This window comes from Poromitra crassiceps (assembly GCF_964638095.1).
Source record: "Poromitra crassiceps genome assembly, chromosome: 21".
Classification (NCBI taxonomy): Eukaryota; Metazoa; Chordata; class Actinopteri; order Beryciformes; family Melamphaidae; genus Poromitra; species Poromitra crassiceps.
The window spans coordinates 12,473,074-12,500,241 of NC_139638.1; the positions used below are offsets into that span (position 1 = coordinate 12,473,074).

The 27,168-nt window shown below is 43.9% G+C and overlaps 1 pseudogene across 1 annotated transcript in view; it reads left to right on the forward strand.

Moving 5' to 3' along the window:
* LOC310795253 (transmembrane protein 132C-like) overlaps positions 1–27,168 on the forward strand; it is a 202,367-nt pseudogene that overhangs the window by 138,639 nt on the left and 36,560 nt on the right. The window contains exon 5 of the transcript in view: positions 21,646–21,789. The product of the transcript in view is annotated as a transmembrane protein 132C-like (transcript). The remainder of the gene's footprint in view (positions 1–21,645; positions 21,790–27,168) is intronic.

Below are 27,168 nucleotides of genomic sequence, written 5' to 3' on the forward strand. Positions count from 1 at the left end.
TGAATACAATGAAATATACTAGATATCTACGACACATAATATATATATTCGATTAGATTGTGTTTAAATCCTTTACATGTAGATTTTTCCTTTTTCATCTGGCCACAAGGGGGTGCACGTGCATCCAGTGCACCAACGTAAAATCGCCAGTGCTCTTAGCAATAGCGGAATAATGTAGCGCAAGAGGGGCAACAAGAATAATGAAACTTAGCCTAAAAAAGATGGTTTAAGTGAATGAGTGTCGAACCAGCAACATGTTAACCCTAGAACACTAACGTCGGGTGATTTTCACCCGGACAATTGAATTCACGTGATTTTCATTGTCTTGCTGCTGTCTGAGGTGGGCGGGTCCTTAGGTACCTTCAGGATGCTCACTGACGTCGTTGAATTTTCACCCGACGTTAGCGATAGAGGGTAAAATATCTTCGGGTTAGGGTTAATGGTATTGTGGTGAGTTTTTTTTTTTTTCACCACACAAGTCCCATGAATGGGTGGACCGAAGGAGAAGTTGGGAGCTCCTGTTTTTTTTGGGGGGGGAGGATTTTTTTATAACGATTACCTCATTTTTCCCGAATTTGACATATTTTTTATAGTGTCCCCCATAATAAACTTTTTTGTGTTTTTTGTCATATTTCACATTTAAAAACAAAAGAAGAGTACCTCAATTTGCCATGTATTGTTGTACTTTAAGATATTTTGATGAGAAGTATGTTTTATGGGGTATATTGCATCGGGTGAAATACACCCGACGTTAGTGATGGTGTGACTTTAAATCACGTTAGTGTTCTAGGGAACCATCAAGTTGAACATTTAATATTCAAAAAGTTCAGTGATGATTCACGTATCTTAATTGCCCATTGTACTATACTAGAGTTAAATTGTCACTTGAGAGAGGCGGGAAAAAGAGGGTAAGATTGAAGTAGTTTAGAAACTCTAGTCTTCATCTGATGTGGAGGAACATGTGTGGGATGGAAGCTGGTTCAACCACTAAACAAATGTGTATGAAGCAGATGGCGGCTGAGTCTTGGCTGCCATGAAGTCATAAAGAAATAGCAGCAGCAGGGTGGGGAAAGTACACAGAGATGTTTGATTTGTAAATGATGTACCAGATGGACGATGTTGTTCGGTATGTGAGAGCTAACCGCCGCGTCTGCGTCTGTATGGGTAAATATGTTTCACAAATACTGTAGGTGGTGGCTTTGAGGGGTTGGTCAAACTACAAACCTGAATAGAGCGAGCCTACCTGTATTAAAAACCTGACTGAGGTTGTTATGTTGTTTGGCGATACTGGCTCATTCATCTTTTGTCCAGAATGCATGGAGAACTATTACTATTATCAGTTATTTTGATTGTTCAACTTTGGCTAGATCATAATACCTGCCGATCTATCTATTCCAGTTCTATCATTGACCCATGGTCAACACACGCACACACACACACACACACACACACACACACACACACACACACTGATTATCCACCTTATTTTTGAATGCCCCGCTGTAAAATAATTATGGGTACAAGGTCCGGTTTAACGTGACTTGATTGTTGCAGCTTGCGCATTTCCTCGTTAACGAGGGAGGGGGGGTTTGCTTGTCACAATAAATAAGACTGGTTTGACGACTTATTTGAGGGAATGTAATAATTGTATCTATGATCACATCCGATATTTCTGTTGCTCTTTGAGCAACTCTGGATATTTATCGACGAGATTTTTGTCAAGCTGGACCTAATTTGCGCCGTTCGCCCGCAGCTTTGAAACATTACAGACGGGTGTCAAGCTGTCAGCAACAAGGCTGGGAGGATGACACAGGAAGAAGCACCCATCAGGCATCATGGCAGCTAGCATAGAAATAAGCTGGATAGGAACTTATTATTTAGGCTTTTCACCACCTCGGCTATTCAGGATGATGTGACTCTCTTTACCCCTCAAAAGAAAGACACAACAAAAGAAAAAAAAGTCTTTCCAGCACCTCTGGACCAAATGGAATCTTTCTATCTCCAGTGGTATTAAGGCGTGTCAAGTCCACTTTATTTACTGCAGGTTGTGTCTCAAAGGGCTTCACACAACAACCACGTTATAAAAACAATCAATGAGAACAACACCACCCACCTTGAGCCACGGCCACACTGACTGATCCTGACTGAACATGGACAGAGTTTAGAACGCATAGATTTCTGTCCATTGAGCTGTTTTGGAACATCACCACTATATATATATATATATATATATATATATATATATATATATATATATATATACGGAGAACCGTGTGTCCGATCTACTTCACACTTGGCGGGTGTATTGCTGGGGACCAGAGGATGTGCAGTGTCGGATTTGGTGCAAAACAGGGATAGTGGATATTGGATCGGCTAGGCAGAGGTGTCTGTTTGAAAACACCACTCTAAATGTTCATAATTGTGTTATTTCCCAGAGTCCTGCTATCACAAATGATCATATACATTCACTCCTACTCTCTTGTTGAGCTGCGTCAAGGACACTGCTAAAACTCTTTTACAGACTGCAATACTGCTATAAAATTTACCTTTACCACATTCCCCGTAAACCCCTTTAGTTGCGGTCACACAATCTCCCTTTGTATTGTAAAGAAATGCAGTGAAATATGACCCAGTGGTACATATTGTAGATGGTATGACCCAGTGGTACATATTGTAGATGGTATGACCCAGTGGTACATATTGTAGATGGTATGACCCAGTGGTACATATTGTAGATGGTATGACCCAGTGGTACATATTGTAGATGGTATGACCCAGTGGTACATATTGTAGATGGTATGACCCAGTGCTACATATTGTAGATGGTATGACCCAGTGGTACATATTGTAGATGGTATGACCCAGTGGTACATATTGTAGATGGTATGACCCAGTGGTACATATTGTAAATGGTATGACCCAGTGGTACATATTGTAGATGGTATGACCCAGTGGTACATATTGTAGATGGTATGACCCAGTGGTACATATTGTAGATGGTATGACCCAGTGGTACATATTGTAGATGGTATGACCCAGTGGTACATATTGTAGATGGTATGACCCAGTGCTACATATTGTAGATGGTATGACCCAGTGGTACATATTGTAGATGGTATGACCCAGTGGTACATATTGTAGATGGTATGACCCAGTGGTACATATTGTAGATGGTATGACCCAGTGCTACATATTGTAGATGGTATGACCCAGTGCTACATATTGTAGATGGTATGACCCAGTGGTACATATTGTAGATGGTAGTGTAGAGAGAATGCCAGTCTTCTCAGCAGTGCTCTCATTGTTTACAGTAAGTAGTCATCGTCAAAATGAACGTGCTTGTTGAAGTTGTACCATTAACCTACATTTGGAGACAGATCTACAATATTAGCTTTAATATGATTGCATGGATCTACACTCACACGATCCGAAACAGGTATCTGAAAATTTTTTCAGATATCTTCTCCCTTCAGCCTAGTTGTGATATCCTGACATGTAGACGGTTTTAGCCAATAGCCAATTCTCCACTGATACCTCCAGGATGTTATCTGATGTGGTTACTAGGAGATTTCTGGCACAACTGCAAAGCTTCCTCTTATATTGATTTCTTTCCTAAACGGGTTGCATAATTTCCTCTCCAATTTGTCTCATAATAAGCATCATCTTTATACTCCTCGCATAAACATCCAATCCATTATCGCACCACGTGATATCGCACTTTAAATGTAACATCACACACTCATGTTCTGACCCGACATGTGGATAATACATTAATACACTGCCAGAACCAGGCGATGAAGTGAGGGCAGATACTGGAGGTTCTGGTAGGCATCAACACTTTGATTGAACGGAGATAAAAGCATGCGTGGCTGACAGCAGAGGTCCAATTTAGCGGGGGAACATTTTAGGCAGGAACCAATCATCACTGGGCTTTCAGCAGCACATGGCTGGCAGGAACCAATCATCAGTGGGCTTTCAGCAGCACATGTCTGTGAACCAATCATCACTGGGCTTTCAGCAGCACATGGCTGTCCTTGCCAGAGGCCCCGCTCGATAGGCCTCTCATCTCTACTCTGATGGTTTCTGCCTACCCTCCTACACACACATGTACTGTACATATATGTAATATGTATGAACACACACACACACACACACACACACACACACACACACACACACACACACACACACACACGCACACACACACACACACACACACACACATTATGCCTGGTGTGCCTATTCCCCATTGCTTTCTGGGTTTGACAGCTAAACTGCCCACTTGGATACATTAAATGACTGAAGTTACAGCATGAGAACATTTAGGTTTGAGAGAAAAGGTTATAGAACTAGAGAGAAAAGAGAGGAGGAAAGCGATTGGACAGAGAGAAAAGAGAGGAGGAAAGCGATTGGACAGAGAGAAAAGAGAGGAGGAATGCGATTGGACAGAGAGAAAAGAGAGGAGGAATGCGATTGGACAGTCCAAGTGTGAAATAAACAGGAAGCGCAGAGGAAGAGATCTGGCCAGAGAACAAGTAGTGAGATGAAGATCAGCCTGTTCAGAAGCAACCTGCCTACTCTTCTTCCTCCCTGGAGATCCATTTATCAATCGTAAAAACCCAGCGGAGTCATCCGGGTTCTGGCGACCACCATCTCTGACTGACACCCTCAAACGGTGTGAGAACATCTCCTGCATAATCGAGAAGGTTCAACGTCAGATATTCCTCCTGGGCGGACACTCAGACCACAAGGCCACTGAGCTGGTTCCAAGCTGCCAAGCCAAGTTCCAGCTGTTCCAAAATGCCAAGCTCTATGCAAAATCTCCTTTAGTAGATTATTTTTAATAATATATACAGTAGTTTCAGTATATTTATTGACACATTAAATAATTTTCAGAGAGAACAAGTAAGGAGCGAGGAAGATGAGAGAACGTACCTTTTAGCACCAACATTACATATCAAGGAAGAGAGTGAAAGTGAAAGCATTTCACTAACGAGCTTTAACGAGACCGACCCTAGTTCACCGCATCCTCCCATCCATCGTTGATGTCTCTCGTCCCGTGCAGTGCCTCTCTCTCTTCTCTCATTAGAAGTGATGACCAGTGTGGACCCCCATAGCTCCTTATAGTACCTCCCAAACGCTATTAGCATTTTATTCATATAGCCTCTGAAACAAAACACAACAACATTAGCTTTGTGCTCACAGTCCCATAACGTTCTAAAGCAGGGCTATCAGCAGCCAGGACGACATTAGCTCGTTCTTTCTGTTCTTTTGGTCACGGGTGAGCGCCTTTGTCTGGAATAAATTAGCGTTTAGCCAAAAAGTCGCTCTCCCCGTATTGACTCAACATTGTCATGTGACCAGTGTTGCTTTCAAAATGTAATATACTACATATTACTAGTTACTTTCATTTGAAAGTAATACGTTACTTTACAATATTCCTTTCTGTGTAGAGTAACTTGTTACTTATTACACTACTTTAGCATTACTTTCACCAAAACAACAGCAGAATGACATCCCTGCCCCGGAACCATCCCGAATATTTCAACCGCTTTGAAGTCGGTGTAAACAATCCAACATTCTAAATGTTATTCTTTTCCTTTGTTATTGTCATCTATAGTGGTTATTTGCATAAAAAAAACTGTTTGATTAGGAAATGATTGTATCTTTTTTAAATATGTGCTTTGATTTAATAAAATGTAACTCAATTTGTAACGAGTTACTTTACAAAGTAACTGGTATAATATTACTGAAATCCTATAAGTAATAAGTTATATTAGTGAGTTACTGCCAAAAGTAATATATTACATGTAATATGTTACTTTTGTAATGAGTTACCCCCAACACTGCATGTGACAGAAATAGAGATTGAGGCAACAAGGACAAACAGACATCATAAGAAAATGTCGTCTGCAGACGAGGGAAAGGGACAAGTGAGAGAAGCAGCAGTCCACATATCTGTAATATACACACAGTCTTCTCGCAGCATCGAGGAGCAGCAGCTAGCAGTATTGTAGCAGGCTGCCATCAGTCATGCTGTCACGCTGTCAGGAAGTGTGTTTGGAAGTGGCTTGGCAGCAGCTAGCTCTAATAGGCTATGTGCAGTGAAGCTACCCACTAGCATGCTAAGTGTCCTCAAGGCTGCGTTAGCCATATGGCCGTAGTGCCCCTCATAGTTTAATTAAGTCCTCTTGTGTATATACTGGTGTGTATATACTGGCCTATACTGTTCTGCTCTGTCTTGCTGGCATGCATTTTGACAACATTAATTCTCTCTTTCACTCGTTCTGTCCCCCATCTCTCTCTCTCTCTCTCTCACCAGGATTTTGATCTCTCCATCCCTCTCCTCTCTCTCTCTCTCTAACTGGGATTTTGATCTCTCCATCTCTCTCTCTCTCTCTCTCCATCTCTCTCTCTCTATCACCACGATTTTGATCTCTCCCTCGCTCTCCTCTCTCTCTCTCTCTCTCTCACCGGGATTTTGATCACTCCCTCCCTCTCCTCTCTCTCTCTCTCTAACTGGGATTTTGATCTCTCCCTCCCTCTTCTCTCTCTCTCTCTCTCCCTCCCTCCCTCTCCTCTCTCTCTCTCTCTCTCACCACGATTTTGATCTCTCCCTCGCTCTCCTCTCTCTCTCTCTCTCTCTCTCACCGTTATTCTGATCTCTCCCTCCCTCTCTCTCTCTCTCTCACCAGGATTTTGATCTCTCTCTCTCTCTCACTGGGATTTTGATCTCTCTCTCTCTCTCTCTCTCTCACCAGGATTTTTATCTCTCCCTCCCTCTCCTCTCTCTCTCTCTCTCTCACCGGGATTTTGATCTCTCTCTCCGTCTCTCTCTCTCTCTCTCCGTCTCTCTCTCTCTCTCTCTCCGTCTCTCTCCCTCTCTCTCTCTCTCTCTCTCTCCTAGCCTGGTAAACCATCCTGATCACGTGACCTCACATTCTGTTTGGTTCTGGCCTCCAGCCAGCCCCCAGTAATTTCCATCAATTGCAAAGTCCACGAGCCAATCAGGGACCTGCCTCGTAGTTGACAATGTGACCGGCCAATCAGGGCTGGCAAAACAGTAATGGCGTCTCCCCGAAGCAACGAGTGCTAACGTTAACGTTCACACAGTAAACACAACAATTAAATAACAACAAACAAGAACAAAAGTATATGCACCAGTGGAGCTTGTCGACGTTTCCGCCATTCTCCTGAGTGCATTTGGATTGGACTGGATCTGACACTGATTGGCTGAAGGATTAGATTTGGCGACGCTGATTGGCTGAAGGAGTTGTCTGTCAGGGCAAGTACTGAAAAATCCCTGTGGACAGATTGGAGTCCAGGCTGATAAGTAGAGCGAAACCAGAACGTGAGATTGTGTTATCACGATGGTTTTAAACAGGCTATCTGTCTCCCTCTGTCTTTCACAATTACACACACACACACACACACGCACACGCACACGCACACGCGCACGCGCACACGCACACGCACACGCACACGCACACACACACACACACACACACACACACACACACACACACACACACACACACACACACACACACACACACAGGGAATGAGAAGCTGTCCGCTCTTGCTGGAGAACGTACCGTCTGCCAACAGGCCCTGGAGCAGTTAACTCCCATTTGCTGGTGTGCAGCTGCTCAGTGGTCAGAGCAGAAGTCATGGCTTCACTGGTCATCTTCCAGGCGTGGAGATGGAGCTGTATCTGTTGAGAAGGAGACCAGGGTGTTGTGGGCAAAGACAGCAGGCATGCACAGTCAACCTTCCCTGTATAAATAACACACACACACACACACACACACACACACACACACACACACACACACGGGGGAGGGGGCATGTAGCTTCTAGACACACACACACACACACACACACAGTGTTGAGGGTAACTCATTACAAAAGTAACATATTACATCTAATATATTACTTTTAGCAGTAACTCAGTAATATAACCTATTACTTATGGGACTAGTAATATGTAGTATATTACATTTTGAAAGTAACTTGCCCAACACTGAATCACACACACACACACACACACACACACACACACACACTCACTCACTCACTCACTCACTCTCTCTCTCTCTCTCTCTCTCTCTCTCTCTCTCTCTCCTTCTTAGTCTCTAGCTCTAGCTGTCACTCTTCATGTTTATTTCAGTCCCGCCTCCCCTGGAGCCCCCCCCCCCCCCTCCATGTATGTCAGTCAGGCTTTACTTCCACTACAAACCCAGGCTGTCCTTCCACTCTCTAATTTGGCTTGTGTGTGTTTATTTATTTATTTATTTCTCTCTCTATATTTTTATTTGTTGCTGTCTTGCTTTCCCTCCTCACCCTGTCCCCCCCCTCTCTGTCAGTCTGGCTTCAGAGTCTCTTATTTGGACAGGCAGGGCCGGGGTCCAGCACGGCTTCACTCGAATCTAATGGCCCTGCAGAAACAACAAGAGGGGTCCTCAGGAAATGAACAGGCTTCATCGCGGGCAGCCGCTCTGCCAGTATTGACTTTGGCACTTTGCTCTCCTAATGGTAATCTGTGAGAAAGTAAGAGGGGAGAGAACAACAATGGGCCTAATATTTAATCTCACTAAAAGTATCCCGAGCTCAACACTGACAAGCTATAACAAATACAAAGCCAACAGATTGTCGGCCCAACACGTTATGTAATAAATCAATATCTAATTAATGAGGAGAGTATAAATCACTGCAGGTCCTGATGAAATAATCAATAGTGGTATTTATTACTTCTGGACATGGCGGAATGCCCCCAAAAAGAAATCTTTATTTGCTAATACTCTGGAAAAAAAACTAACTGCAATCACTGCTTTGCCAATTGTGTTAAATCAAGGTAGACACCGGAGTTGATTATTCAGCGCATTTCATCCTTACAAATAACAGACGTTTCAACCGCCATTAAAGTGTGTTCTCTACCCTATTTTCCCCCAAACGCGCAACCCAGTTGCAGAAGACACGACATGGTTTCGATTTTGTAAGGGTCCGTTTTTAGCAACAATTATACAATGCACAGATCAGCTCTCTCTCAATAGCATCTCTTTGGAAACGGGTCATTAAAGTTTCAGCTGCACCTGAACTCACTGACATCTCCTTCACTCGTGGAAAGAGAAAAACTCATTTCCCATCTTTTTTTGGTCCGTTCTATCACCTCCCTCGTCATCTCAGTTATCAGCACAGCTCATATTTCTCTGACTTCAACATCATGAGCAGAATAGCTTGGCTCCTAGCTGTGCTTCTTCCTAAGCCCTAACCATGAAGAGATACCATCCTAAAGCCTTTGGCATAGTCTTCGCGCCCAGCCAAGCGCATAGGGCGCGCGGCGATTTTGACGTCATCGCACCGGGCGTGTCGGGGGGCGAGGCCTGAGCGCAGCGCGGCGCGTCCATGGAGATTTTTCTATCAGCGCGTCGGGTTTTGGCACATTGTCAACATGGATGCTTTTGAGGGAAGACTCCAGGGGAAAATGGCGGCGATTGAGTGCCAGACAGTCTGAATGAAATTGAATGTAACGTTCCCAATTCTATGTATTAAATTCTAAAAAACGACCCTCAACATTTGGGAAGGCTAAGCCACACAACTAGTTCGTTATAATCGAACGTCATGCTTCGAAGGCGACTTTACGACGATGAGGACGGTGAGGACTCAATCACAGCAGATCTCCGCTGATAGACTGCCACAGGCACAGGCACCTTGCTTCCTCCTTCAACGCTTCTCCGCGAGGTTTTGTTGGTACCGCCCCCTGGCATTTCGGAGCGAGCTGCGCACTGACTATGTTCTGTTTTGACCCGCGCAGAGTGCGCGCGCCCTCCGCAGAGCCCCGCCTCCAGCGCGTGCGCGAAGATTATGCCAGACGCTTAACAACACCCCTCTCCTTCATGCCTTTGTGTCACTCTTTCTGAAAGAAATAACCGACAATAAAATATAAATGTTTAAGCTGTTGATTCTCCTGCCCTTGCTTTCATGTATTATTATCACCCTGCCATAGGATGTGAGATGTCCGGATGCTTCCTCTGATACATGTGCAGTCGCCAGCCGCTTCTTTTCACCTGACAGCGGGGAGCTTCACCGGCAGGACGTAGCACGTGGGAGGATCACGCTATTCCCACCAGTTCCCTTCCGCCCCGAACAGGCGCCCCCCGGCGCGGTTGTTTGTGTGTTTTGAGTGGCAGGGGACATTGTCCAGGTGCTACAGGGATATATATATAGCTTTTTATTGATAATTGATAGAAACTGAATAGCGAAGTGTGCAGCAGCAGCAGCAGCAATGTGAAATTGTCTTCAGGTGCCGTAGGCTGTTACAGCACAGGACCTGTGAGCTTCTACTGTCAATCTCAAGCAGTTAGCGAAGAGCTGACTTGCTGTTCTGCGTGGGTCCGAGGCATCTGTGGAGACAATGAATAATTAATTGTTAAACCGTGTTAAGAGTCCACAGCAGGTCTAAACTAAACTCATTCCAGTTGTCAGACCCCTCCTCTTCCACTAGTGACTAGACTAATAATATATAAAGGACTCCTATTCACCTTATGTTCAGACGCGGGGGTGGGCCAAATTCTTCCGGGTCGTGTTAACACTTCCGGCGGTCAAGGCGCGAAATACAAAAGAACGTCAGAAGAAGAGAGTTGTTTTTGTAGCGGACAGTGCAGGGGGTAAAACAAAGAATGTAGCCTACTACTTTGAGCTCGGTACACAGCAAAGCAAGCGGAGTATCCACTGTCCAGGTCAGATAACGTTATCGTCGACAATGACGAGCACTTTCTTGTAAAACATGCCTGGACTCCAACAAAGAAAGCTTCAGGTGGTTTTCTCTCCTCCGAGCGCAGCGCGAGCCACTTACATCTATAAGACCCGCAGACGTTAACGTAATTCCCTGGAATGCGAGACTTAACGAGCCAGTTACATGGCGTTGCGTTCTTAGACATTGCCGTTTGCTTTTATTTGGTATGTTACATACAATTGGCTAAATTATTAGTTAATTCAGAGTTAGATGATATTGGAGCAGCCAGCCATTTACTTTTTTGCCGGAATTCGTCACACGACCACACAACCGGGTCAAATGGGCGTGGCTACATAAGGTGAATAGGAACAATAGACCCTTCTCACGGGGGCCATTTTGTGTCGAAAAGGCAGAATAAACACAGGTGCAAGCAAAACACTAATGGGGGTTTCCAAATTCCAATCAAGGAAGTTGGAAACCCTCATTAGTGTTTTGATTGCACCTGTGTTTACCCTGCCTTTTTGACACAAAATGGCCCCCGTGAGAAGAGTCTATTGATTGGGCGAGAGCTACAGGCGGCCGTAGCCATAAGCCGAGCTAAACTATGGCTTCTATCTGTGGCAGTATTACAATGTGGATCAATGGGAGATGAAGGGAGCGTTGGAGCGCTGCGAGGGAAGGTTTTTACCAACAACATCATCTACAGATAACAATGGGAAGAGACCTGTCATTCGTCGTTTGTGCTGTCACTCCTCCCCAGCCCCCACCCACCTCTCCTTCAACAGAGGCGGGCTATTCTTCTGGCTGTCGAACAGATTCCCCTGGTCGATACACATCTTCCTTTGTGTGTGTGTGTGTGTGTGTGTGTGTGTGTGTGTGTGTTTTATCGGATTGTAGTGAATTGAGGTGGCTTGAGATTATAGAGCTGAAAGTTCACACACACACACACACACACACACACAGACACACACAGACACACACAGACAGACAGACACACACCGCACCCCACACATCCAGTCTGCTATGTTTTCTACAAATACATCTATTTGTGTGTATAACGATTCACGAATTGGGGTATTTATAGTAAACAGTGTTCGTTTGTGCAGTTTGTACCAGGAATTGGATAAAATAATGAAAACCGTAGCAATTTAACTTTCAGGTAAATCAGTCGGCCTAGTACACTACTACGTTTTAAACGATATCTTACTGTACATTCTCCACCTTCATCTGAATTTTCCAAACAATAAGAGACAGCCAACTATGGCAGCGTAGAGCTACCACAGTGGGAAAATAAAATATGTTCAGTATCTCGCTATGAGAAACTTTTCTCGTTATAACGAGATAATTTTCTCGTTATAACGAGATAAGTTGGTATGTCATAATAATGAGAGAAACTTCTTGTTAAAATGAGATAAGTTGCTATGTCATAATAACGAGAAAATATGTCATTATAACATGAAAATATCTCGTTATAACCAGAAAAAGATCTCGTTATAACGAGAAAAAGATCTCGTTATAACGAGAAAAGTTTGTCATTATAACGAGATACTGAACATATTTTATTTGCCCACTGTGGCAGCTCTATGCTGCCGTAGCCAACAGCGCTTCACAGGGGACAAAAGGTTAATTTCCCTATTAATTAAATAGGCATTTTAATGTACTGTAATGTAACGTTTAATTTATCTCATGAATATGGCCTGGCTGCAGTTTTTCCTTGATACCAGAGACGATGTGCCTTCAGATTTACTACTATGATTGACATTGACATTGATTTAATTTGGAAGTCTAAATATTTTATGTTTGACAATAAGTTTGAGATTCAGATCCAGGGCACATCTACGGGTTTGGTTTTTGGACCTAATTATGCAAATCTGTTTATGGCTCATTGTGGAATTGCGTTTCATTCAAGCCTCCTCTCAGTGGACTTACTGTATTACATGACTAATTGATTGAATCGGTTGATTGGTTGAGCTGTGCGTTGAGGGGCGGGTCGTTTTACCACCTGGTCCTCTACAACCGCATGTGAGTGAGATGACTTCCTTTTTATGAATGAACCTGATGAAGCTAGTGCATCTGTGAAACACGTTCTGTTGTGGAATAAAGATGATCTTTTGAAGTAAGTCGGTCCTGTCATGCAGGTTTGTGGAGGAGTGTGCAGTCCATCCATATGGATGTGGATCCCGAAAAGAATATTTGATCCAGTTTACTCATTTTTCTTGCTGCGAACGACACCTCTCGCTCTGGATGTGCACAGGTGCTCTCCAATTGTAAATTGTTTTAAGTATTTGTTTGTATGTAACGGTCTTCATGACCACTGCTATTACAGTTTGTTCTGTGAAGCCCTTTGAGGCAAGCTGTGCAATATTGGTCTCGCAGGTCTTTGAAACTTTGAAATTATTCAATGTGGCAAGTCGAAGAGTCTGTCACGCAACCTGAACTCTGGGCATCGTTATGTAAGGGTTAATGTACGACGAGGTGTCCATTATCACTTTTTAAGGGACGACGTGGAGGCGTGAACCGTCCGAGGCGAAGCCGAGGATGGTTGCCTCCGCGAAGTCCCTTAAAAAGTGATAATGGACACCTCGAAGTGCATTAACCCGCTTATACCATGGTCACTTGCCAACAAAACAATAAGACCAGTCATTTATATTTCCATGTGTAATAAATAAAGCAATCTAAATGGCTAAATGTCTGTTATTCATACTGTAAATCAGTCTTCCACGAAATAAAATAGTCCCTCCCACCTCCACCACCCGCTCCGTTTTAAAGCCGACTCAAACGTTAACTTTATTACAGGAATGCAGGTTTAACGATGTTTTGCGTTCTACATTAAATGAAGACATTACCGTTTGGCAGCTTGCTTTATTTTGTATGATAGATACGTATTGGCCAAGTATATTAACATTTAAGAGCGAAGAGTTTCAGGAAGTGAGAGTGAGAGAGCAGCGCCCTGCGTGTGCTGCTGATGTGGTGAAATGCAGAGAGAGTTCTCTCTCTCTCTCTCTCTCTCTCTCTCTCTCTCTCTCTCTCTCTCTCTCTCTCTCTCTCTCTCTCTCTCGTGCACGAGCCGAGGGAAATCTTCTCTTTCTCGTCGAGAAGAGCCTGGTGACGCGAGGTTAAAAAATCTCCGAAACGAAAATCAAAATTGTAAATAAGAGTTATTTTTGATAAACTGAGCACACAGGGGTGATTTAAATACTTACTTTGACCGACTCAATTTTTTTCTCAAGTTCCAAAATTGTCATATTAACCCTTAACGGGGGTATAGAGCTCAAACTGCTCTCCTGATAACACTGATGAAACTATGGCGCATTGATATGAACGGTGAACAGACCATTTAGCTAGGTGTCCATTATCACTGTACAATATCACTTTTTAATGGACACCTTGCAGCCAATCAGAATCGAGTATTCACCCAGACCATGGTATAATTACCATTAACATGAGGCACTTGCTCTTCTAGGCTGCCAACAGGTTTAGTCACTGTGAAATATAAATTAATATAGATTAAATGAAAAAAGTAATATGGTCCCCCCCTCCAGTATCTGCATACTTTTCTAATTGGAGAAGCCAAAAGGATGCTTCACAGATCCACAGCTGTTGCCAGCTGTGGATCTGTGAAGGTATGGGGCCGTTGTCGTCTCGAGGGAGTCGTTAAGTGTGATTATGACTCTGCGTGGTCTCGTTGTGCGAGTCAAGGAAAGCCTATAGGAAGAAGTCGGGAATCTTCTCCTGCTTCAGCGCACTCACCAGATGTACTGTGAGGGAGCCAGTATAGCTGGTGGAGTGTGTCCTTGAGGCTGCGCTGCTTGGCATACAGTATTATCTGAGCAGTGGTAGGGTGTCTCTGCCTATACAGTATTATCTAAGCAGTGGTAGGGTGTCTCTTCCCATACAGTATTATCTGTGCAGTGATAGGGTGTCTCTGCCCATACAGTATTATCTAAGCAGTGGTAGGGTGTCTCTTCCCATACAGTATTATCTGTGCAGTGATAGGGTGTCTCTGCCCATACAGTATTATCTGTGCAGTGATAGGGTGTCTCTTCCCATACAGTATTATCTAAGCAGTGGTAGGGTGTCTCTTCCCATACAGTATTATCTGTGCAGTGGTAGGGTGTCTCTGCCCATACAGTATTATCTAAGCAGTGGTAGGGTGTCTCTTCCCATACAGTATTATCTAAGCAGTGGTAGGGTGTCTCTGCCCGCATACGCATCATTCATCCAGCAGCATATCAGCCTCCACATGCTCCACCCTCCTACCCCCCGCTGCATAGAGGGGGTAATGGCCTTTTATTGATTCTGGCCCTCCTCCTCCTCTCCCACACGCTCTCCTCCTCCTCTCCCTCACACTCTGTGTGTGTGTGTGTGTGTGTGTGTGTGTGTGTGTGTGTGTGTGTGTGTGTGTGTGTGTGTGTGTGCGTGTGTGTCCGTCCGTCCGTCCGCGTGTCCCTGAGTGCGTCCCCCCGAGGGGACATCACTTAGGCTAATAATACGCGGGCACTGTGGGGACACGAGTGTTTACCTACTGCTGCGTAACATCTCGCCTCCATGAATAAGACATGCACTCCAGACCCTCACAGCCCCCAGGAGGGCACTATAGGAGGCCGGGCAGCGTCTGGAGAGAGGAGAGGCTGCATGGGGGGACTTGGTTGGTGGGAACGATGAGCGGTTTTCCTGCCTCCTGCATCACTCCAGCTGTCGCTGCAAATCCCACTTAAATTTCAGTCCCAGAGCCAGACGGCCGAGGAGATTGAGCCACACAGAGCTGAATGTTGAGTGGGCCCAGATGTAACGTATCATGTATATATATATAACACACACACACACACACACACACACACACACACACACACACACACACTCACACACACACACACACACACACACACACACTCACACACACACACACACACACACTCACACACACACTCACACACACTCACACACACACTCACACACACACACACACTCACACACACACTCACACACACACTCACACACACACTCACACACACACTCACACACACACACACACACACACACACACTCACACACACACTCACACACACACACACACACACACTCACACACACTCACACACACACTCACACACACGCGCATTAGCTTGTCAAATCCATGGCGGGCCAAAACAAATGAAGCGCGGGCCAAACATGGCCTTGCTTTATAGCATGGATTGTACACAGATGCCATTTAGGTCCAGTTTGTGTAGTTTCAAATAAATATTTTTCTGTATCCTTTTCCTGTGCCTGTATATTTATATTCCCCCCCAGTGACAACATTCACGATACATTCTTCAAGGCGATGGTATCTCATATCTCAAATCTGACCTGAACTAAAGTGAATACATCTTGCTTGAATGCAGCCACAGTCTCTGAGGTAATGATATGTCTCATTTTTAGTCTCTTCTAAACTCACAGTGGCATCTTTGACTATGGCCGGATCAAACAAATATGGAAGATGCAGTGAGAAAGGATCTGGGATCAACTGGGAGATTGAATCAGATATTTGAAATAGGTGTAAAACATTCAATATAGAGACACTGCATGAAATAGGCCACGCCCATCACGGGGGAAAAGCTCCGTTCATTTCCACACACCAGCGTCATTTTCCTTGAATTAAACATAGCTAAAAGCTGTTGTGTGGTGGGGCTACGCAGACAACACATGTAAAATATTGCCAGTTAAAGTTTTTTTGTACTCCTGAGCAAAACAAGGAAGCCATTGAGAATTGGCGAGAAGAAAAATGTGGATCTAGCTGTCAAGGAAGTAAGTTGGAGTGTTCATCTTCCGTATATACGATCTTTTTGTGCAACACGCAACCATGCACGCGACATAGGAGAACGCCAGGATTGGAGGGGGGGTTTCTGTTTTCCCCCGTCTTGGGCGTGGCTTCTGAATGATGACGCGTTACGCAGTGTCTCTATTGCAGCATTCATCACCCACACTGTTATCCATAATGTCAGTAAATTGGATGTTAGTTTTACAAGGAAACAAGTGCAAAGTTTAGGCAAAATCGCACGATGCTAGCAAACTTTTCACTCACAGAACTCTGCTGTATGAGCTTGTAGATAATGAATAAAGTGAGAGAATAAAGTTTATCTTTATGGCTTTTTAAAATGAGGTAGATGTTTTTTTGTTATTCAACGAGGATTAGAAAATATCTTAAGAGGAGTTTGGGATGACGCATGTACGCATGTTAACCAAAAGAGCTTTGAAAAGAAGTTCATGGTGAGATATTTCCCCCGAGCGAAGTCTTGAGTGCGGATGGCATTGTTCGTTTTTACAAACCCCTGAATAGACGAGAGGTTCAATAAAATGCCACGGACAGTTAATGGAATTAGCCGTTCGAATAATGACTCAGGTTTCTTTCAATTTTCTCTGAAAAGATTTGGCTTTGAGAGGACAGGACGAGTCCTCCGTTTGTCTGGTTCTTCTCTAATGTTTGCATGTGGCGACCCCTCTTCGAGATCTTGGTGAACTGTAATAAACACTGTCGCTGAATGTGTCTAGTCACTTGGGTTGAGGAGGACATGGTCAGGAGGACCCACATCTTATTGTCTTATTCATTTCAATTCAGTGGCGAAAAAATAATTTACCCATTTTGCATCCATTTTGTCAGGGAGTTTTAGCATCAGACTCTTGGCCCGATTTTATCATCAAAATCAAATTGTACATTTTGGGTCATTTTCACAAATAGGAGAAATAAATGTATTCAATAGTAAAAAAAAAAAATTGCTGTCTTCAATTGAGAAGGATAAAGAACTAACCTGTTCCCTTCCCTTAAAGTTGATCTACAGTACGTGGAGAGTCGTGCACATCTGGATGAACTGACTCCCAAACAGATGTGAAAGAGAGCAATCCGACAAAGAGAGAGGGAGAGAAAAATAGGGGGGAGAGAGAGAGGGTGGAGAGAGGTCCTCTTATTAATAGGCTTGAAAAGCCGTTATCTCCAGTTGAGTTTTAAATAATGTTATCTGTAAAGGAGTGGGCAGGGGGGAGAAACCAAGCAAACTGAGAGCTCTCAGTTGTGATGAACAAAGAGCCGTCTGGAGAGCTGTCTTTGCCTTTCAAAGTTAAGTTAAGTTAAGTTCTCCTTTATTTATCCCCATGGGGAAATTCATCCTCTGCATTTGACCCATCCTCTACTAGGAACCTTCCTAGAACCAGGAGCAGTGGGCAGCCGCAGTGCAGCGCCCGGGGACCAACTCCAGTTCTTTTTGCCAGTGCCTTGGTCAGGAGCACTGACAGGAGTATCAACCCTAACATACATGTCTTTAGGTGGTGGGAGGAAACTGCCACACGGACATGGGGAGAACATGCGAACTCCACACAGAAAGGACCTGGGACGGACCGGGGTTCGAACCTGGGACCTTCTTGCTGTCAAAGGTTTAGGCCTCTTAGCCTCCTTTTATAAACGAAGCCGTGATGAGCAGAATCCAGAGCTACAGTAAATCCTCTGTACACCCAGCAGCACACACAGAGCTTATCCTCTATACACCCAGCACACACATAACTTATCCTCTGTACACCCAGCAGCACACACAGAGCTTATCCTCTATACACCCAGCAGCACACACAGAGCTTATCCTCTATACACCCAGCAGCACACACAGAGCTTATCCTCTATACACCCAGCAGCACACACAGAGCTTATCCTCTGTACACCCAGCAGCACACACAGAGCTTATCCTCTGTACACCCAGCAGCACACACAGAGCTTATCCTCTGTACACCCAGCAGCACACACAGAGCTTATCCTCTGTACACCCAGCAGCACACACAGAGCTTATCCTCTGTACACCCAGCAGCACACACAGAGCTTATCCTCTGTACACCCAGCAGCACACACAGAGCTTATCCTCTGTACACCCAGCAGCACACACAGAGCTTATCCTCTGTACACCCAGCACACACACAGAGCTTATCCTCTATACACCCAGCACACACACAGAGCTTATCCTCTATACACCCAGCAGCACACACAGAGCTTATCCTCTATACACCCAGCACACACACAGAGCTTATCCTCTATACACCCAGCACACACACAGAGCTTATCCTCTATACACCCAGCAGCACACACAGAGCTTATCCTCTGTACACCCAGCAGCACACACAGAGCTTATCCTCTGTACACCCAGCAGCACACACAGAGCGTATCCTCTGTACACCCAGCACACACACACACACAGAGCTTATCCTCTATACACCCAGCAGCACACACAGAGCTTATCCTCTGTACACCCAGCACACACACACAGAGCTTATCCTCTGTACACCCAGCAGCACACACAGAGCTGATCCTCTGTACACCCAGCAGCACACACAGAGCTTATCCTCTATACACCCAGCACACACAGAGCTTATCCTCTATACACCCAGCACACACAGAGCTGATCCTCTGTACACCCAGCAGCACACACACAGAGCTTATCCTCTATACACCCAGCAGCACACACAGAGCTTATCCTCTATACACCCAGCACACACACAGAGCTTATCCTCTATACACCCAGCAGCACACACACAGAGCTTATCCTCTATACACCCAGCACACACACAGAGCTTATCCTCTATACACCCAGCACACACAGAGCCTATCCTCTATACACCCAGCAGCACACACAGAGCTTATCCTCTGTACACCCAGCAGCACACACAGAGCTTATCCTCTATACACCCAGCAGCACACACAGAGCCTATCCTCTGTACACCCAGCAGCACACACAGAGCTGCTCCAGTAAATCCTCTATACACCCAGCAGCACACACAGAGCCTATCCTCTGTACACCCAGCAGCACACACAGAGCCTATCCTCTGTACACCCAGCAGCACACACAGAGCTGCTCCAGTAAATCCTCTATACACCCAGCAGCACACACAGAGCCTATCCTCTGTACACCCAGCAGCACACACAGAGCCTATCCTCTGTACACCCAGCAGCACACACAGAGCCTATCCTCTGTACACCCAGCAGCACACACAGAGCTGCTCCAGTAAATCCTCTATACACCCAGCAGCACACACAGAGCTGGGGGATTAGCAGGCCTTGTCTTAATTGATCTGATAATCTCCTTGCTGAGGCGCTGCATTCTCAAGTGTATCTTGTGATCACGATTGAACGCATGCAATTTGACATAACGCTCTTGTTATCAACTGTTTCATACGTTGGCATGAAATTCAATTAGTTCCTGGGAATACGTGTAAATAAGACTGAAAGGATTGTGCTGTAATCCCGGTCCACTGTAAGATAGGAATAATTTGCTCAATATAAGCAGGCTGCATATCGCTTATAGCAGGGATACTCAACTTGCTTTGCCCGGGGGCCACTTTCGTGAAATGATAGAAGGCCAGGGGCCAGTTAATAAACGAACAATATACATTTTTCTGTCGCGGATTGTAGGTTTTTGCGGTGTCAGCCGGAGTTTAGTCTGAGACAATGTTGCGCACACCGGATAGTTAGTAATAGTTAGGTTAAGTTAGTTAGGTGAAGTACATACATAAGTGCCTGGGTAGCGAGCAGACGGCAGTATTTGAGAATTTAGCAGCTAAATCATAGATTAGTGAAAGATATTCCATATAACAGAAGTGGAGTATTGGCCAGAATGACATGAACATTTGGACACTTATTCAGCAGGTATCTTGCATGTTGCGTTCAGGTGCACTGTAAAAAAAAAAAAAAAAAAGTTTTGCAATTCCATCGCGGGCCACGCAGGGGTCGCCCGCGGGCCGCATGTGGCCCGCGGGCCGCAAGTTGAGTATCACTGGCTTATAGTGTCAGCTGTCAGGGGTGAAGTGGTAAATACAGAACTGTATCATTGACTGATACAGTTGATCTGAAAATAGGTGAGAGAGTAAACTGTCTGCCTCATTTCAAAGAGGTGGCTAAACTGTTTACTTGTGTTTACCCTCCACTACGCCTCTGCGTCAAAACAGTTTGGCATAATAACCAACATTAATTATTTTGCTGAACATGCCACACAGGTTACAAAGCGTCTGATTCGTATGTTGTATACGGCTTTAAATTAAGCTATGTATATTATATTAGGCATTGAGGGACATGTATCGAATGGACAAAGTTAATTTGTTTTGTCCAATCAAAAGATATGCAAATAACATTTGAGACATTATTCTAATTTCTCAATTCTTGACCGGCACTGAGTTTGGCAGCTCTATTTAAAAGCCTCACAGACTGAGACATTTTAGTGGGGTTGGTGGACTGCTCATAATGATGATTGATTGGTGAACATTGTTCATAATTACATAATGTTAGGGCAGAACAGATAAGTTAGGACCTCAACAGTGAACACGTGTCAAATGGAGAAATGAGTCCGATGGTAAGCACCGCCTTTGTTCTCATCTCACCCCTTCGTGTGCGATCGGTATTTAAATGCCAGTTTGTGAGGTTTTGAAGAAATAAATATTAATCTTTATTTCCCCACCAATATCCATTAGTTAGGGTACCCTTTCAGAGGCTACGCACGTTCTTCAGTCAAAATGCGACATTCCAAAACAGTAATCGGGTTAGTTCTACAAGTCACTTTTTGAGGCCATTAACACCTGGCGTTAACATGCGTTTTCTGTGATCAGATTGCAATCAGATTGTGTTTTATCACTTGAAAGTACAGGTGTAAACACCCCCAAAACGCATTGAAGAAGGATTGCAATCTGATCGTCCAAACCACCAACGGAGGTGGTCAGGGATGCATTGTGTACACATTGAACACAAGTGTAAATGCAATGTGTCCTCTCAATCTGGATAGAGCAACTTAATGCGGATTGAGAGGGCAACCATTTCTGCAATCAGATTGCAATCAGATTGCAATCTGATGGCAGAAAACGCATGTTAACGCCAGGTGTAAATGGCCTCTATGTGTTCTCCCTTTACAGGACACGGAGATCCTCAACACGGCCGTCCTGACCGGGCGAACGGTGGCCGTGCCAGTCAAAGTGGTCACCGTGGCAACAGATGGAGCCGTGTCTGATGTCACAGAGTCAGTGGAGTGCAAGTCAACAGATGAAGAGGTTGTCAAGGTGAGTGTGTGCAGCACTTCCCCTTTGATTTGACCCCGTCCCCTATTTGTCTCTGTTGCCTCCTTGTTTCATGGTCAGCACGTTGGAGTGCTGCGTCAGCGGCTGAGCAGAAGGAATAAAAGGTTGTCGTGGCGTACGAGTGGTCTGTGCACAACAGTCGAGGAAGCAGGTGCAGAATTTCCATCAGCAAAATATGACCCTGGATCTTTTTCCTGGCCTTCAGTAGTGAGCTCTTTAAGTGGATCTTTCCTGGAGTGAGCAGCCCATCAATTCTGCAAAGAAAATCAGCTGGAAACATGTTTCTACTATTCAGGTATTCAGCTGTGCCACTGTTGATTGGTTTTGTGAACGTTTTGTCTTGTGTTGTTTTAGGTTGACAGACAGCCAAAACAGTTTTTAAGTATGTATGGTTTTGCCCTACTGTATTCACTGATTTCTTCTGTACATGCTTTTGTAAGACAGTATCATCCCTAGTTACATAATCAGCATTAAATCACTAAGGGTCCATTTCAGACCTGGACTTAAAGAGCATGGTTTTCTTTAATGAATGTACATTTTGGACTGATGATTACAGACGTACGATAATTGTCGTATTTGTACGATAATTTCGACCTCTGTACAATGTACGATCAAGAATCCCCAAATCCCCCAAATGTACGCTAATTTGATCATTTTGTGACACAGTTGTAATCAATCTAATCCTACGTCTCATCTGTTTATAGAACTGAACAGTCACGTGACATCTTTTGCCCCAGAAGTGAGTTTCCCATTCATTCATTTTCTCCATAGAGATTTTGAAAAATCATTGTATAACGAGTTGTAAAGCTGGAACCAAGCCAACCCGTGACCTACCGAATCGTGAGCGACCATAAAACATTTTAGTTGGAGCAAAAAATTTTGATTTCCCCCCGTCATTATTTTTTGTTTTTGCTCCAATTAGGGAGGGGGTGGGGGGCGTACGATAATTGACCTCCAAAAACGATAATTTTGACACAATAATTCAACATTTACTATCTGGCAACACTGCATCGGGCTGATTTTATCAGAGCAGGTCACATTATGACATGAGCATGGACATAACATGACTAGGGGTGCACCGATCACGTTTTTTGCCACCGATTGCCGATGGCCTATGGGAAATATCTGCCCAACCGATCATCGACCGATCACCGATCACCGATAAACTCCTCAAAGAAAGTTTGGAAACGTTATTTTAGGTTGATTATTTCTCCCCTTTAATAATACCAATTGGCATTGTATTTTATATCGTTGGAAAGCCTGATTAGTGATAGGGCTTTTTTTTTAATTAAAAAAAAAAAATTATATGAAAAAATTGCCGATCGCCGATCGCATATTTGAGGTCAATATCGGCCGATACAGATTGCTTGCCGATCGATTGGTGCACCCCTAAACATGACAACTGGCATAGTGCACAAAGACCCATGTAGGCATTGTGAGTAGTGCAAGATTGTGCAAATAACATCTCTGTAATACTGTAAGACAGAAATAATAACAATCCGAGTTGATCTTAATTGTTATTGGGAATCTGCTCTCCCAGTGGCTCCAGGGAGGTCAGTTCCACAGCATCTTCTAGCAAGCGTGGAGTGAGCAAATTGTCTGGGAGAAGAAAAGACTGGCAGCTACATAATATGAGCAATCTTTTCAGCGAGAGAGCAGCGCATTTTCAAAAAGTTATGGACCAGTGACTCCTCCGCAAGTCTCTGTGCTCTCTGATCATCTCCTAACCCGGCATCTAACTGTAAACTGTGTCTGATATGAGGAGCCAAGATTCCGGAAAGAAAGTTGGTTGGATATGTTCATTTTGTCCATCAAACGCTGCACGATAGAGCAGGCAGGAACCCACACATTCTCTGGTCAGCCCTTTGAGGTCAGAGGAGCATCCAGAAGCTGGCAGCAGCGTGTCCCTCAGATGAGGCGCTCTCTCGTCGGTCTACCTAAACAACAAAGACAGCACAGAAAAGTTTCCTTCGCCCGTTTCGTTGTTGCTAGGCAACGCTCCCACGTGATATCGTCAACAGTGTTGGACAAGTTACTTTCATAATGTAATATACTCCATATTACTAGTTACTTTCATTTGAAAGTAATACGTTACTTTACAATGTTACTTTCTGTGTAGAGTTACTTATTACATTACTTTTGCATTACTTTTACCAAAACAACAGCAGCAGCAGAATGACATCGCCGCCCCGGAACCATCCCGAAAAATAATTTCAACCGCCTTGAAGTCAGTGGTAAACAATACAAAATTCTAAATGTTATTCTTTTCCTTTGTTATTGTCATCTATAGTGTTTATTTGCATAAAAACACACAGTTTGATTAGGAAATGATTGTATCTTTTTTAAATATGTGCTTTGATTTAATAAAATGTAACTCAATTTGTAACTTGAGTTACTTGACAAAGTAACTGGTATAATATTACTGAAATCCCATAAGTAATAAGTTATATTACTGAGTTACTACTAAAAGTAATATATTACATGTAATATGTTACTTTTGTAATGAGTTACCCCCAACACTGATCGTCAACGTGCGTGAAAGTGACATATTTCTTAATTTTGTCGTTTTGTGAGACCATACCGATGTTCATAATGAGTATCTGCTCTTGAGTGTATGTTGTCCCAAGTGCTCTTTGCAGGTGGAGATAGAGTGAGCTTGTTACTGTGGCTTTAGTGAACATCCTTCCTTCATCGCTGGCCTATTATATTCTGCTAATGGGAAAGAGGAATGGGGTTGTTTTCGAGCATGCATGAGAGAGTAAGAATAGCCTTCATGACGCCAGTGTGTCTGTGCTATCACGCTGAGGAGCTGAGTTTGTGTACGTGCAGTGTGTGTGTGTGTGTGTGTGTGTGTGCGTGTCTGTGTATGTGTGTGTGTGTGTGTGTGTGTGTCTGTGTGTGTGTGTGTGTGTGTGTGTGTGTCTTTTTGTGTAGCTCCTTCACAACGCATGCCAGTGAGGAAAAAGAGGCAGCCCTCCCCACGGGTTTAATTATCCACTGAGTACCACACATTGGGACGCTGACCTCGGTAGGCTAACCCCTCCCCCTCCCCCTCCCCACTCCCCACACTGGAGAACAGTAAGTGATAGCCCCTCCCCCTCCCCAGCCTATTTATTTTCAAAGACAACTCGAAATATATATATATATATATATATATATATATATATATATATATATATATATATATATATATATATATACTGTATATGAAGAGTTCATTTGCAAAAACAGATATCTCCGTTTGGATATTTTATCATTTTATTTTATATATTGATGTATTGATACTGTCATTTATTTATTTTTGGGAAATGAATAAAATAAATGATCAATCATAACTAAAACATATTCATCTGATCATTTTCACATAAATCACCTCAATGTTTTCTATGTGCACTCCAGGGAGTATCAAACAGATGTTTGTTCATTTTAAGAATGGCGTTTACCTGTTTTTTTTTGCAAATTAACTCTATATATATATATATATATATATATATATATATATATATATATATATATATATATATATATATAAACACTTCATCCATTAGCACTCCAGTGTTGATTGTTGAGCGTCTCCTCCTTCTCGCGCTGTCTCCTTGTGACTCCTGCTGATCTGTGTTGACGAGCGCGGCAGTAAAGCAAGCAGCTGCAGCAAGGCATAATTAAACCCTGAGTGGATTTGTATGATTCATGCCAGTCTGCATGCGCTCTTTACCGGGGTCAGAGGTCAAACCACACCAGCTGAGGGCAGGAAGTAGCATCACTCAGCGCCAGCGGACTCTGTGGCGGTTTGTTTTGATGGCTTGCCAAGCCATATCCACGCCTGGTGACTGACTGGGCAACGCGAGCGCTGTTGGAACGCTTCCGAGTCCAACCTGCTGTACTGGCACAGGACGGACAGCAGGGAAATATAATGATATTTATTAAATTTGAAATTGCATTTAGCAGCTAGCGATTACTTACCCTTCCCAGTTCTCTATTCCTTAGAGGAGGATTGATATTAATTGACATTTGTGTAAATAGGGAAAGACAGCTCAATAAACAGAACAGAGTTTTGAAGCTTCTGAGTCGTATTTATTTGCTTTTACCACTATCATACAGTACAACAATAAACCTACAGTACAGTATATCCAAATAAACCAGTGAACTTTACACTAGGAAATATAGTGCAAAGTGATGTGAATTGTTTGTATTCTATGTAGCAAGCAAGAACTGCATAAGAACAATATATTGTGGTCAGTGCCCTGATTTTCAGGCAAGCATTAGGACAAAATGAACTAAACATATAAAGCATTCCTGAGACTACTGTCTTTCTTTTTGATATACTGACTCTTACCCAAAATGAATCCAGCAAATCTCTGTGAGATTTCAACTGCCCAATGTATTCTGCCAGTAGTTTAGTACAGTGAATATTTAAAGGGATACGCCACTTTTTCGGGGGTTTAGCTCATTTGCCATATCCCCCCCCCCCCCACATAACCAAGGTACACCATGCCTTTACCGTCACTGTCTGAGCAGTATACAGTGAGCTACAGTTGTGAAGTTAGTAAGTATCGCCTTAGAAGGGAGGCCAATACACCCGTGCAAAATAACCAAAAACACAGATCTAATAGCGCCAAAATACATGTTGTGCTTCGGGTACTCATCCACGAGATGAAATATTAACTCATAGTTACGTGAAACGTCATTTTCGAAGTAAATCACACCACACCGAGTTACTTCCTTGTTTGCCTGTAAAGAGCGCTTCCGCTGTACACAGTGCATGCGCTGTATGTCACGCATGCCTGGCGGCCATGTTTAGATTCCGGCTATGTATTTACCTTAAAAAAATATATAATTTTTCCGCATTTGGATTAATATTTCATCTCGTGGTGAGTACCCGAAGCACAACAACATGTATTTTGGCGCTATTATGTGTTTTTAGTTATTTTCAACGGGTGTACCATTGGCCTCCATTCTAAGGCGATACTTACTACAGTAACTTCACTGTATACTCACTGCATACTGCTCGGACAGTGACGGTAAAGGCCTGGTGTACCTTGGTTATGTGTGTGTGTGTGTGGGGGGGGGGGGGGGGTATGGCAAATGAGCTAAACTCCCCAAAAAGTGGCGTATCCCTTTGAAGCTTTAACTCTATCACAGTTTTAACGATGTCAGACAACAGACGTGTGCTTATTATCTCCAGCAGGTGAAGCCGGGATGAGATTGTGTTCGGCCGTGTGTGCGCGTGCTCTCACGGCAGATACAAGCCCTGGTGTGCGTGTGCGTGTGCGTGTGTGTGTGTGTGTGTGTGTGTGTGTGTGTGCGCGCGCGCGCTCTCACGGCAGATACAAGCTCTGGGCACAGTTCTCAATATGAAGG